The sequence below is a fragment of the Festucalex cinctus genome, chromosome 11 (assembly GCF_051991245.1).
Source record: "Festucalex cinctus isolate MCC-2025b chromosome 11, RoL_Fcin_1.0, whole genome shotgun sequence".
Lineage (NCBI taxonomy): Eukaryota > Metazoa > Chordata > Actinopteri > Syngnathiformes > Syngnathidae > Festucalex > Festucalex cinctus.
In genome coordinates, this window is record NC_135421.1 from 13,322,541 (window position 1) to 13,337,511 (window position 14,971).

Consider the following 14,971-nt stretch of genomic DNA (forward strand, 5'->3'; position numbering starts at 1 on the left):
TGTATGTTTTGCAATGGAATGCATGCACATACAAATGAACGTATACTTTGATCACATACGCATGTGCTGTCACAGCAACAGTGCGAGCGTCTCACAACTTCCCTTTCAGCGTGACCTGTATAATCAGTGTCACATTAGCAACACAACAAATCAAAACGCTGCCAGTCCCTCTCACCCGGCCTCAAAACGTGCGCGCCGCATGTCCTCCATCACGCTCCCAGCTGGCCGCCGCACACGGTGTCAAACAGATGCTAATTAATATGATAACTAATACCCATTACACAACACACGGGTCTCCAAAAGCGCTAATTTAATTTCCTCTTATTTAAAAGCGGAGAGGTGAGATGAATTAGAAGGGGGGGGGGGGCACATCTTCCTGTTTGTTTCACAGCCAACAAGGAGAATGTGTGAGTAGGTGGTTTGATTTAAATATCGTACTATTAAGAACAAATATGGTGGTAGGTGGTATAAAGACAAAACAAGTCGATTGATTACAGATGGCAAATACCTAAACAATATCTGAAGTCAATTAATACAATTAGTGGGGGTGGGTTCTTTGTGATGCAAAATAATATCAACACCTGACAACACCTAATGTAATTCAATACTATGAGACCAATCATATCAGTTTCACCACTGTCATAAATAACATTCATTTTATATAATGTTTCCTGTGTTAGTTGGTTTAGAACTGAACTGCTACGGATGAATATTTTTTGTCTCTTTTGTTAAAAAGAAACCAAAGTATTAGAAACATCTCCAAGAATAAGCTGGGCAGTTCTAAACCTGCTAAAAATATTATTGAATAGCTCTCGAGAAAAATGTAAAGATCATACTTTTTTTTAAATGTGAATTTGTGTTAAATAAATTATTATTCCATACATATATTGATAGCCCTTATGATCCGGGTGTCATGGAAACAATTGAGAGTTGAAACCTCAACATGCTATCGCTTTAATACATTTTATACTCATTGGGCATTCAGTCAAAAAAAAAAAAAAAGAAAAAGAAAAAAAGACACCTTTAAAAGCAACTTGACCATAAAGCAAGCACCTTTGAATCACTTTGAACTGATAGCATTAGCTTTTTAATTCAATTTTTTCATGGATAAGCTAACATATTAAACATAAAATAACAGTAACATAAAGCCAGAAATGTAAAAAGAATACAAGCAACACTAAACCAACTCTTGAATCTGGATGTACTGGCGGAGGGAGGGAGGGAGGGTCCGGGGGAACCAAGCCTCCATGGGGTGGAGGAAAAAGAAAACAACAGAGTAGACGGGAGGAAGGAAGAAATGGAGTAGGAGGGGAAAGGAGGAAGGAAGGAAGCCAGAGGAAGAGAGAAGCGTCGTGGATGCATGGGGCGAGGAACGGGGGGGCTTGGTTTGAAGGAATTGGGGGGGTGCACGCTGGGATTTTTGGGCTCCAGCTGACATTAGGCCTCTAGTTTATGAGATGTGGTGATTAGTCAAAATGCTGTTAATCAATGACACATTCACGCCGGTTCCTGCTCCGTTGCTCCACACTAATTGGTCTATTTTGCCACAAATGGGGAGATGCTGTTACCCTCATTGAGGCGACAGGGGAGCGCGGGTGGGGTGGGGTCACGTGTGTGTCAAATATTCACGTAGGTACTGTACATCTGTTCAGCTCTGGAGCCTGTATCAGATTCTTTAAAAAAAAAAAAAAAAAAAAAAGGTCAAATTGAGACAGATTGGATTTAAGCAGCGGAGGATCCGCATCAACAATAAGGAGAGAAGGCGATCCTCCTTTAGGGGGAGGAGAGGGGGCTGAATGAAGGGGGAGTACGCAGAGAAGAGGCCTAAATTCAATTTAAGTTTGTTGAGTATTTAGATAATGTCTTCTAATGTAATGCCCCACTGTATTAGAGGCCACGGATCACAATGCAGCAGCAGCGCCACCAATGTCTGAATGCAGGTACTGCAGAGTCATCGCCTGACATGGCTGGAACCTTCAGCTTCAAGCACGTGAGATGGATTTTGAAAAAGAATCTTCTGGGGAAGCTTATCACTATTTGTGGAATTATAGTAAAATAATGTCACATTTTTGTAACCTGTTTTGATGAGCTGATTTGGAAACATTTTGGCATATTGTATTAAAAAATACATATTGTCACCCTCTTAAAATAATTGCCTGAATTCTTTTTTGTATTATTTTTTTTTGGCTAAATCATCTCCTCATGATGCAAATTCAATTTTTTGTATTTGCTGAAAAATATGGGAAAAAAAATGAATTAGACGATTATTTTAAGAAGGCGTCAACATTTGACCTTATTTGAAATTAGTAAGGATTTTTTATATTATTGCTTCTAATTTATCATCTTTTTCAAATATTGCATCTTTAATTTGTGCAAATAATTTGTATGTAAAATCAGTAATATTAGACTTTTTAAAATGATACAAAGGGATCAAAATGACCTCAAGATATAATACATAAAATTATTATTATAGTCATACAAAAACATCACAAATCACTAAATGTATGACAATATTCAATCATTCTATAGCCATAACAGCAGTCACGTTGCCTCCGTAAAAATAGGAAACAAAATTTGCTGTGACATGAATTCCATCTAGGTTTAAAGAGAGGGTTCTTGTTATTGTTGTTAAAGAATAACGGAGGTTCAGACTAAATACTTGCAAATGAAGCCTAAAGGAATTATTGCGATTGTCATGATAATCTTGCCAATTCAACCGCACCCTATACTGTATATTGCCCACGTTGACACACACACGCAAACACCCCCACACACCCTCAGTTGTTCCACAATGGGCCAGGTCATAGCAGGCCGCGCCGCTCTCAGGGTGAGTGGCGCTGGTTAACAGTACTTTGCGTTGAAGAGCAGCACAAGAGGACGGTTCACTCAAACACATGACTGCTACTAGCTAAATATTAGTCTCTCGCTCTCAACGCGTTCGGTCGAGGGGGCTGCGCCTCACTCATTTTACTGCGTGTCCCATGCGCACACGTGGACGGTAATTACGTGCATGAGGAGAGGCTGTTTGGGGGGTAAATGGAGCTGCAATTATTCTTTTAACCTTACTAGAGTGTCACTAGCACCAACACTCGGCCACACTGGTGGAAACTGGCGACGTGTGAAAACTTCCCACAGCTGATGTTGCATGTTCTGCTGAACGGTGACTTGACTTGACTTGACTTGACTTGACTTGACTTGACTTGACTTGACTTGACTTGACTTGAAATGACTTGACTTGAGAGTGGGTCACCAGCCAGATGCCAGCTGAAATTTACTCTGCCAGCTGCTGGTTGGACTGCAGTCCGTTATAGCTCGATTGGGGTGCATGACATCATACCACAAGGTGGTTTTAATGTTTGGATGGTGGATTAATGATGATGAATGAAGTAAGTCGGACTGAACAATGAATCAAATTCAAATCGACGTTACAATGAATTAGAAGGCAATTTTCAAATTTTAAAGGCTGCACTTCTTTAGGTCGGCCAGGCTTTTTTTTTTTTTTTGTTTCCCCACAAATAGTAGTCACTGCATGTTGTTCGGCATATTTTTTGTAATATAATAATAATAATAATAATAATAATAATAATAATAATAATAATAATAATAATAATAATAATAATAATAATATTGCTCAATTTTGCTATTAAAAAAACATGGGAAGCTATCTTTAAAAAAAAATTGTCTCTTAAATCACAATATTGAGGAAAAGATAAAATCAGATTTGGATTATTATTTTTTTTTTTAAGATTTGGACTCAATTTCCTTGAATGATAATTGACAATATAGTCTTGAAATAAAATATCCTATTTCTGATGGTTTTGATTGTTTCCCTCTTTGCTTAGTGACAAATCCATCCATCCATCCATTTTCTTGACCAGTTATTCCTCACAAGGGTCGCGGGGGGTGCTGGCGCCTATCTCAGCTGGCTCTGGGCAGTAGGCGGGGGACACCCTGGACTGGTCGCCAGCCAATCGCAGTTGTGTGAAAATCAAAAAACAATATTATTCAAAACAGGTATTGATTGTTGACTGTTTTTTTTTCGTGTGCTCTTGAAAAAGATTTCTTTTGTGAAAACACGCATGCCCAATCCATCCATTTTCTAAATCGCTGATCTTCATCAACTGTGACAAGTGTGATCATCGGCAGTTGCCACTCAGTCACAGAATGCCCAATTGCTTTATAAATAAATATTACAACTATTCAAAAAGTAAACAGAGACAAATGAGCCATCCAATTGCATGCTTCAGACGGTGCATGTCTGTCATGCTCCTCCCCTCCAGCTCTCTCTCGGTCTCTTTTCATATTGACTTGTAAAGGTGAGTCAAGGCGACCTCTGCAAAATATTTGCGGACTGGAAATAAATATCTCGAGTCAAAAGTTTCCAACATGTTGATAAATCACTACTTTCTAACCTTGCGCGGCGGCCTCTGTGACTTGTTACACAGAAAACTCATGAATATGATTTTGTCTCATGTTGCCTCTTTCTTTCTAAGAATACAAGTCAGTTTTTCAACAAGTCGCAAAGAAACAGCGACTGTGCTTTTGTGAAGGGCTCCTCTCTGGTGGCATCAATGTTGCTAATACATGCAGTGCATTTCAGTAAGGACACCTTGAACTACAAATGCAGCGACCTCAAAAAATGCATTCATCCTGATCAATATTCAATTTACTTAAAACAAACAAACAAACATACAAACAAACTTTTAGATGCCAGAAAACAGGCAGCATGGAGGCGCAGTGTTTAGTTTGTCTGTCTCATTCCCAATAGGTACTGGGTTCAAATCTTGCCTCAGGCCCTCCTGTGTGTGGATGCTACTGTCAATAAATAGGCATGTGAGATTCATTAAGGTTTCTAAATTGTCCATGGGCATAAACATGAGTGTCAATGATTGAAAATACTAAAGCTGTTTTTTTTTTGTTTTTTTTATTGCAGTCATGAGTTTCTTTTGAATTACTGCATTTTCAACAATGAAATATTTTCTAATTTCAAGAAAACAGTGTACTTCTTTTTGAGCATGAATTAATAGCGCCGTTGCTAATTACAAGACCTCCACTCAATTTTGGCGCAATCAAAATTCTTAAATCAACAAACATCCTTTTTTTTGTATAAAACAAAAATATACAGTTGTAAAAAAAATGTTCGATGTGGAAAATACAGTTACATGGTTATCATTTTTTTTCTCTTTAATTAAAACCTTACTTCAACTGAACAGTGTTTTGCCATGAATGATATAGTAAATTCATCCAATTTAGTGATACCACGAGTGTGACAGTAACCACTCTTTCAAAACACAAACAGGCAGGTAGCATTTTTTTTTTTCTAATTCCACACTTAACGCTAAATAATGTCACCACAGTGTCTTTTGAATAGCCCCCCCCCCCCCATTTACACACGCACGCACAAACCCAGGCAGAAGTAGCCGAGCATCAGTTCAGGGATGCTCTTGAGTGATTTCTGCCTTTAGTAGCGTCAATGATATCATGCAGCAGTAAATAAATAAACAGGCATAAATCTTATAGATGGCCGTGGTATGAAAAGGATTGGCGCCACTTCAAAATCCAAATAAAAAGCACATCACATTCAGCAAGAAATATCCCCCCCCAACACACACACACACACACACACGCACACAAATAATATTATCGGCTTAGATCACTAGCTCAGCAGATCTCAAACCGTATGTCACCCACGATAACTCACACCGCACACACTGACAGAGGGGCGTTTGTGTGGCCCTTGTCAATAGGACGTTGAGGGTTTTGCCACTAATGACCAGTGTAGAGATAAGAGAAGAGAGGTTAATGTGTTGCTGTGGGTGATCAAGATAAAAACGATCCCTTCAAGCTCGCACACAATGACACAGCCAGGGACGAGCGACGGAGCAGAAGAGAGCGAGTGTTCAAAGCCCAGGTGAGGATAATTTTTTTTAACTACATAAAAACAAGATTTCCAACAATATTCATTCATGCGGTATTTAATGTGTGTCATAATTGGATTCATTCACATGTCGGGCATAGAAAAGCACTAAATGCACTAAAAAGTAAGCACAGCTTTGCACTGAATGTGTTATCAGCACACAGCAAATATATACGACCCTGTCTGCTAAACAAAAGGCCTTCATTTGGAAGCCTCCTTTGTGAATAGGTGTGCGGGTGCGTGTGTGCGCACAACAACCAGCCAAAACATTAGGTACACTGGCACAATCTCATGAGATCCAAGACTAAAGTGAAAAGTATTAATAATATGTTTATTATTATTGTGGTTTGTGAGAAATTGCATATATATATATATATATATATATATATATATATATATATATATATATATATATATATTACTTTTAATGACTTTGAATTACTTTAATACTAAATACCCTAATAAAGATGAAATAAAAATATACATCACTACAATATATTTGTATACTGTATATAATAGATAGATAGATAGATAGATAGATAGATAGATGGATGGATGGATGGATGGATGGATGGATGGATGGATGGACGGACGGACGGACGGACGGACGGACGGAGGGACGGACGGACGGACGGACGGACGGACGGACGGACGGACAGACAGACAGACAGACAGACAGACAGACAGACAGACAGACAGACAGACAGACAGACAGACAGACAGACAGACAGATAGATAGACAGATAGATAGATAGATAGATAGATAGATAGATAGATAGATAGATAGATAGATAGTAGGGGTGTTAAAAAAAATCGATTCGGCGATATATCGCGATACTACATCGCGCGATTCTCGAATCGATTCAATAATCGGCAGAATCGATTTTTTTTTTTTTATTATTTCACACCTTGAGCATGGAAGAATGTTATATGAACGGAACATTAAGCCTTAATATTTTATTTTAATGCTGTTTAAACATGAAACAGATTACAACCTCTATAAGACTGAAATTTCAGATAAATAATACATTTTCATATAAATCTTACACTCTACAAGCTTACTGATTAGTATTTTCTAAATTTGAATGAAAAAAATCGTAACAATCGACTTATAAATTCGTATCGGGATTAATCGGTATGGAATAGAATCGTGACCTGTGAATCGTGATACGAATCGAATCGTCAGGTACTAGGCAATTCACACCCCTAATAGATAGATAGATAGATAGATAGATAGATAGATAGATAGATAGATAGATAGATAGATAGATAGATAGATAGATAGATAGATAGATAGATAGATAGATAGATAGATAGATAGATAGATAGATAGATAGATTAATCGATCACAGAAAGAGACAGGAGATGGAAGATGTAAAGAAGGTGGAACTCATGTTAGCGATGTAGCGGGCTAGGAACTAGCTAGCAATTAGCTCCACCATAGCAGGACGATGCAGTACTCTGAAAGCTAAAACTTTTCTTTGCAAATATTATTGAAAATCAATCTGTCCTTCAGTGAGGTCATTCCAAACAGTAAATACCGGTCACCACTCCCTCCTTTTCTCTGTGAAGCGCCTCGGGAGTGGAGCCCAGCGGCCCTTTGAGCTACATGACAAATATGACAATTTATCTTTATCCACTTGTTGCGCTGATAGAGCTGAAGAAAACAATAAGACCGATGGAGCATCTCTATCTGCATGGAAATTGTAATCTTGCGAAGTAACACTTATTTTTCGTAAATAAAACTATATCTTTCCTAATCTGATTTTTTTTTTCTGTAATGGAAAACAGTCTTTTTTTCTTTTTTTTGCGCCGCTGTATTCCATTGCTCTCAAAGCCCGCCGATTAGTTTGGTTGTGTGGATGTGATTGTGAATCAACGACATCTGGAAACAACCAGAAGAGGTCCTGTTCATTCAGTTTCATAACTAGCAACTCAAAAAAAAGGGCATATTATGATTGTTTAGAAAAATAAAAGAATATTTTCTATCATTTCAATTGTCCAGTGGTGTGAATGAGAGAGTGAATGATTGCCTATATGCGCTCTGCAATTGGCCAGCCGTCAGTTGGGATAGCCTGCAAATCACGCGTGACCCCAATGAGGATGTATAAGTGCTGTAGAAAATTGATGGATGGAGGGATGAGAATTCTGTAGTTGGTCAAATCTACAAGGGCAATCAGTAGTTACCAAGTCAAAATATTAGAAACATTAGGCATGATCTTTACTCTGGATGGTCATAATAAATAGATTACATTAGATTAAATAGATTAACTTGTTCAACCAAGTAAACAAAAACAACATGACTTTAAAGACACTATTCATTTCCATGCAATTTTATGTTTACTGTAGTATTTTGAAAAAATAAGAAAAATAAGACAGAGTACATGTGAAATAAAACATGAGTGGAAACAATTTTTCTTGTAGAGTAAAACATATTTAAAACTTCTAGACCAATACAGACTAATACTACAACAATACAGTAACTATATACAGTATTTATTTTAAAACAGTATCCCCATGACAGTGTCAAGCAAAAGATAGCACTGCTGTATTATCTTCAAAAAGTCATTTGTTGGTCTGAATCTCATTAGATTGTGCAACTAATGTTGTGATTAAACAAATGTGTGCACACACAAACAGTATCTTCCCTGTGAATGAAAAGTAGCATGAAATGACCCCCCCCCCCCCCTTCTCCCTCCCACCTCCCCACATCCGTCATCCCCCATCTGTGTGGCGGGCCTGGGTCGTCTGACATTTGGACACTTGTCAATCATCTCTTTCAATAGCCCAAACGGCAGGAAAAATGGAGTCGGGGGTCAGAAACTCGGTGTATCGCCATGGCAACAGCTGCATTGAAGTTCATAGCCTGCTGGGACTGTAGCGCTAAGTGTGAGGGTGTGTGTGCGTGCGTGTGGGAAAGTCCATTTGTGTTTGCAGTTCAAGGGTGTGTGCACCCCTCCTCGTGTGTCCAATTGTTCACCATCAGCCAGAGGCAAATACTCCTCCCCCAAGACTTATTTTTATTTTTATTTTTTTTAGCTCTACACCGCTCACCTTGCAACCTCACATGCCGCTTCAGCCTTTTTCTCCCCCATTTCTCTTGCTCATACTTTTTATTTACACTTCCCTGCTCTGCACTACAGGTCAAGGATCAAGGCCCTTCAGGAAGTACAGCGTCCCCCCCCCAAAATGAGCACTTAATCTTTGCACTTTCTCTCTGCCTGGCCAGTGTGCTTCACCTTGCTAACCCCCACGTGGCCTCACAGCATAATTACCATCATCTGCTGTCATCATCAATCTGTGACAACTCCAGCTATGGTTATATAGTGATAGTGGGGTACACTTGTAAGTGGATTCATAAATATACATTTGTTGATAAAAATATCTACAGAAGATTTTTTATTTTTTTTTAACTGACTACTATGAGACCTACGTCTTTATGGGTTACTACCTCTTGATTGGTGCCGAGTACACGGACGGTATGAGGGGTACAGTGGTGTCTTTTTAATTTGTTCTGTGATCATGCTCATTTTCAAATCACCTTTCCTCATTAAAATTAATTTAAATGCCATTAATCCATTCCAGTTTGGTGATGACAGACAACACAAACTCCCAATCACTCAGTCAGGTATCACCGAGGATAAAAACACAATAAAGCCAGAAGGCTTATTTCCATTGTGGTCCTTGACACAAAGCATGACAAAAAACAAAAAACACAAAAGGACATCATTTCAACAACAAAGATAAAAAAAAAAAACTAAGCTAAAAAACAATTTTTAAAACATTATTTTAAGAAGTCAAAATCTCGTGTTTTTCATATAAAAGCAGAGTATTGGCAACAGTGGCATAATGCAGGTAATTAGTAGCTTATAAAATACAAAATTGATTAGTTAATAAGAATATATAAGTTAATTTCTGTATTTAAGTGTGGTTTTGTAACCATAGTTTGAGAGCCATTTTCAAAACATGTAAAGATGCACTCATTTTTTATTCTTTTGGCAGTTGGTTCCAATGTACTGCTGCACTGTACAAAAAACTGTTTTTACCCATTAGGGTTTTAAATTTGCACAGGACAAAATCTGTTGAATTACCTCGTGTAGAATACTGATGAATTTGGCAGACGAGGGAAAAATAATTTTGCAGGTACAAAGGAACCTTGTTTGAAATAATTTAAAAAGTCAAACATTTTCATATAAATAATGTGTTTCTCTACCGTTAAGTTTCATTTTTTTAAATGTTCGGAATGCAAATGTGTACGAGGATGGATTTTTCGGATAACCCTAACGAGCTTATTCTGAGCAGTTTGCATTTTATTATTGCTTGGGCCACCTGGGGGCAGTATAATAACGACATACACTACTTCTCAGTAAGGCAGTTCTATTGGTCGGTCTTCGTAGTGGATACAAAATATATGCCTGTGAGTATTCTTATATTATCTGTCCTACACGTGTCTGTGGAAACCCAAAAGCCAACTAACCTACCCTAAAGTCACAGTAAAGTACAGTCAAGTCATAGTTATAGTAAATATTAAATAAAAGACACTTCTGAATATAAAATAAGAGTGAGTATGCCGGTAAGGCAAGGCAAGGTAGGTTTATTCACATAGCGCATTTCATACACAAGATGACTTTGCTTCACATAAAGTACAATATTTAAAAGCATTCCCAAACAAAAGAGGTAAAGACATTTGAAAGCAAAATAAAGACATGGAGAAAGAAATAACCTGAGCATGAGCTGGAACCATGCAACAACAGATTTTTACAGCTGTGTGCAAACTACATGAGTTTATAATCTGGATGCCTCAAATCGGTACCATTTAAACGCTCAAATAACACTGAATATTTTCAGGGGAAAAAGGGAAAAATAATGAAATTCATCAAAATTGAAGAATGAGATACAATTTTTAGACAGTGGTCATATAAAAACAAACGACAAAAAAACAAGCTGTCTACATGACTGTGTGTGATGCTAACAGTTGTTCAATGATTAGCTGGGTTACCATCACGTTACAGTGGATATAAAAAGTCGACACACCTGTTCAAATGCTAGGATTTTGCGATGTTAAATATCACCAATATACCAAGCTAAATCAAAACCTTTTACATCATTAATGTGACTGATAAATTGTACAGCTTAATTGAGAATGTATTTATTTATTTTTCTTTGAGAGAGAGAAAAAAAATAACTGAGATAATATGGCTGCACACGCTCCTTTCATTGGGGAAACGGTTGTGTTCAGAATTAAAGGGACGGCAACATGAAAAATCAACTATTTTGAGCTTTTATCCATGTTAAAATGCTAATTCCTCAACAAACACATGACTGAAGTGGTGTTTTCTTCTATTCGCCCCTCTCTGAGAAATTCGAGGTCATTCTGCTCTCCAAGCACCAGCCCCTCCCAACCTGAGAAAATGAGCTGTTTGCACTTTTGATGTCATAAGGTGCGGACACACCCCTGCACCGCCTCTGCAGACATAAACACACGCCCGCTTTCCTGAGACCTCAATGGGATCGTAACAAAAGTGACATTTCGCTGTTTTAAAATTCCCCCCATGCTTCTGGCTGACACTTGCGTACACTACAAGTAAAACCTTTGCAGTGTTGAACCTAACTGAATGAGTAGTATAGTGGTTAGTGTGTCTCTGTAAGCAGCAAGTCCCTGGTTCAAACCTAGCCCAGATTTTTTTTTTGTCTTTCTTTCTTCTCCCTTCCTCTCTCTCATCCCCTGTTCCTCCACGATTTAGGCAAGGAGCCATTTTGTTTCAAATGTACTGAAAAATTGGCTTGTGTCAAGTTGCGTGGCGTACTCTGAGTGCTCAAATGCAGAGGTCCAATAGCAGACATGCAGTCAGCTCATGGGGGGCACGACAATCACGCGGGGTTATTACTGAACCGGGTGTTTTACTTCCACGTTAGAAAACTAACGAGCAAAACACCTAATATTTCATAAAAAATTACATCGCCATGGTGCCAAAGGTAAGATATGATCATTATATGCCTATAGTTAACTGTTGAAAGGGCTTAAAATACTAAGTAATCCCTTTAAGCAATCACATTCACGCTCATGCTAAAAAAGGAGTCAGCACTCACCTGGTACCATTTAAAGTGCCTTTGATTAACCCCAAATAAAGTTCAGATTTTCTAATAGGTTATTCTCGACTTTTTTTCTTCCATTTTTTGGTTTGTTTGTTTTTGCTTTTGTTTTCTAGCAAATAACTGAACGTCTCGTGCTACCACTGGCTGCTATTTGTAATTGTTCATAATTCCTTCCACCTTGTCTATGGCCCAAGGTCCAGTTGAAGAAAAACAGATTTTAATTTAACATGACTGAATGTGATTGGTTAATTCTGAGCAAAGTCACATTGCAAGTTACGTACAAGAATGCACTAGTGCAAACAGATTAGCTTAGGCCATAGATCTCCAACTCCAGTCTTCAAGAGCATCAGTCCTGCATGTTTGAGGTTATCCTCCTCCTCAGTATTGTTACTGACGCGCCCGAGCGTTTGCAGTTCAGCTGCTGGTGTTCGGCAATAAATATAGAGGATAATTTATGTTCCCGGTCGGGAAAATCGCTCCGATTGAGCCTGGGGGGGAACAATCCGGTGACCTGTTTAGTGAACACTTATCGCGGAGAGGCTCACCACAGCTATTCAAGCATCCTGTGCCGGTCGGCGGTGCACAAACAGGCGAGCGGTTGCCACGATTTCCAGCCCAGACACTGACAGCATGGGAGAAATCACTTTAATGACGCGCTTGAAAATTGCTCCAAAATGTGCCGCTTTTCAAACAAATCTCAGAGGAAAATAATGGCACAATAGCAACATGGTTCATATCAACCTGGAGGATGTTTGATGTTTTTTGTTTTTTGTTTTTTTTCTCAATATGTTGAGAGGACAAGTTGAAAATGCAAAAATATTGTTTTTACTAAGACTTGTGAGTAAAATCAGTGGCTAATGGTTGTTTGATGTGGATTAACATTCTCCATTACAACCAATGCTCCAAGGCTGCCAGAATCACTACACACGCACACACCACCACCACAGACTCTTCTCCCACAGATGGACAAGGCCTGACTGGAATGTCGTAATTCTAGGGGATAATTCATGGATAATTTTGGGATAATCTTCAGCTAGCAAACCCATTCGGAGAGCCGCCACCCAAGTTTGCCCACAGCCTGATTAGTGGGCGCCCGGTGCCAGCCACTTGTAGTGACCAACACCGCCAGCAGCCACTTAGCAGCCTCGAAAATAAACACAAACAAAGACCCCCGGTACAAGGAGGGAGCGCATACGGCTCCCTCCGGCCAATCACACTGACGCTTTACTAAAAGGCTGCAGGTTAAATATACACACGCAGAACTCCCAAGCCACTGTGAGGAGTTCCATGATATGTCATTGCCATCTCGTGGTAGCAAGCAGTACAATTCAGATGTTGCACACACAACTTTTACTGGAGGGTGGCATTTTACAGTAGCCAAGTCATAAAATGTGAAAATATTCAAAGGCATCGTTTTATGATTAAAAATAAAAAATAAAAAACGTGGCAGACGGCATTTGCAGAACTCAATGTGGCTGATATGGTTTTATGTTAGTTAATTTAAAATGATACAACATTAAACAAAATAAATTTGTCTTTTTTAATAAAACTATATGTATTATTATTACTAGATGCGTTGAATTTCCACTGCAAAGCAAGCGGGATCGAAATGGGTGTAATGAATTGTTAATAAATGCTGACATCTAGAGGCCGTCACTCAACATTGCATCAGCTGCACGATTATACTCCAAGAGCTTTTCTAAAAAAATAAAAAAATAAAAATTGTTTTTAAAAAAATGATAATTAATTTAGGTGGCTTCATTAATTGTAACGTTAATAATAAAATGCTTCCAATTTTAAACATTCTCTAGGCTAGTAAATTTAACTTATAAATAAAACGTTGTAAAATACAAACATGATAAAGTAATTTATAACAAAATACTTATGTAGTCTTAAGTGGCATTAGATGACGTGTTTTCACATAAATGTAGGTAACATAAAAGTTTGCTTAAATGCTAATTGTGAAGAGACGTCGATATTGCTAATCAAACTTCACACACACAGAATACACTCAATGTCCACTGATTACTCACCATGAGTTTGGACCTTTACTTTAAAAGCGTCTAAAGTTAAAATGATGAGCTCCCCAATTAGTGTCCTGTTGATCAAATGAGAGGGAAAAAAACAAACAAAATCCTTGACATTTCCTTCCGCTCACATGGTAAGAATCCCACAGAGCTGCAGGGAGGGGAAATCCAGTCAGAGGAAGTGTGGAATGGGGAAGCAGTCGGCAAACTGTGATGATGCCAAACATCACCTGTGGTCCTCTCCCCTCGTCCAATTCCCGCCGCACTTGACCCGCTCACTCCAGATTGACTCCTTGTCTGCACGCGTTCTCCGCCTCGCCCTGCTGTTTTTATCTCCCATCACCTCACCCACCTTCCCGCCACTTTTCCTCTAACGAGCGGTCCGCCTCGACCCCCGCCATTACCAATTTGCTCCCATTTGGTGTCCGGTCCTCTCTTGCGCTCTCCGTCCCTGCCGCCGCCACTGCCGCCTCGCCTGCTTATATATCCTCAGCCTTCCCTTTGCCTTCTCCCATCTCCAGCAGCATGAATATATTATTATCCGCACAATGGGGGCCTGCTTATTGTTTATGAATTACCAGCCTCGCGGCCAAACAAAGCCTATTTTCATAAGAAACCTCCATTTCATTTCAGCTCCAATTAGATTGGGGGGGGGGGGGGGGGGGGGGCTAAAGAATAGGACTCCTCAGGCCTCTCAGCCCCTAAGGATGGCAGGTCCATTCAGCCGCATTCAATGGGGCCTTATTGCTTTGCCGTACAAAAGAGCACGTGGACGAGCTTTCAGACGGAAAGAGCCACCCCAAAAATGACTGGGAGACAGTACTGTACAATAACAAATCTTTAAAGAAAAGGACACTGAGTGCTTATCCTCCCATCCCATCAATTCATCCCTCGCTCACGGCTTTCTTCTCCTCCGCCGCCGCCGCTAGAT

At 39.1% G+C, this 14,971-nt stretch overlaps 1 protein-coding gene across 4 annotated transcripts in view; it reads right to left on the minus strand.

Moving 5' to 3' along the window:
- Nucleotides 1-14,382, minus strand: part of LOC144030764 (uncharacterized) — a 127,934-nt gene extending 113,552 nt beyond the window's left edge. For 3 of the 4 annotated variants that reach the window (XM_077537318.1, XM_077537317.1, XM_077537316.1), the window contains exon 1: nt 14,047-14,382. The gene's annotated coding sequence lies outside the window, so the exon portion shown is untranslated. The remainder of the gene's footprint in view (nt 1-14,046) is intronic. The other variant, XR_013287356.1, reaches the window with a different exon arrangement.
- Nucleotides 14,383-14,971: the final 589 nt, after the last annotated feature.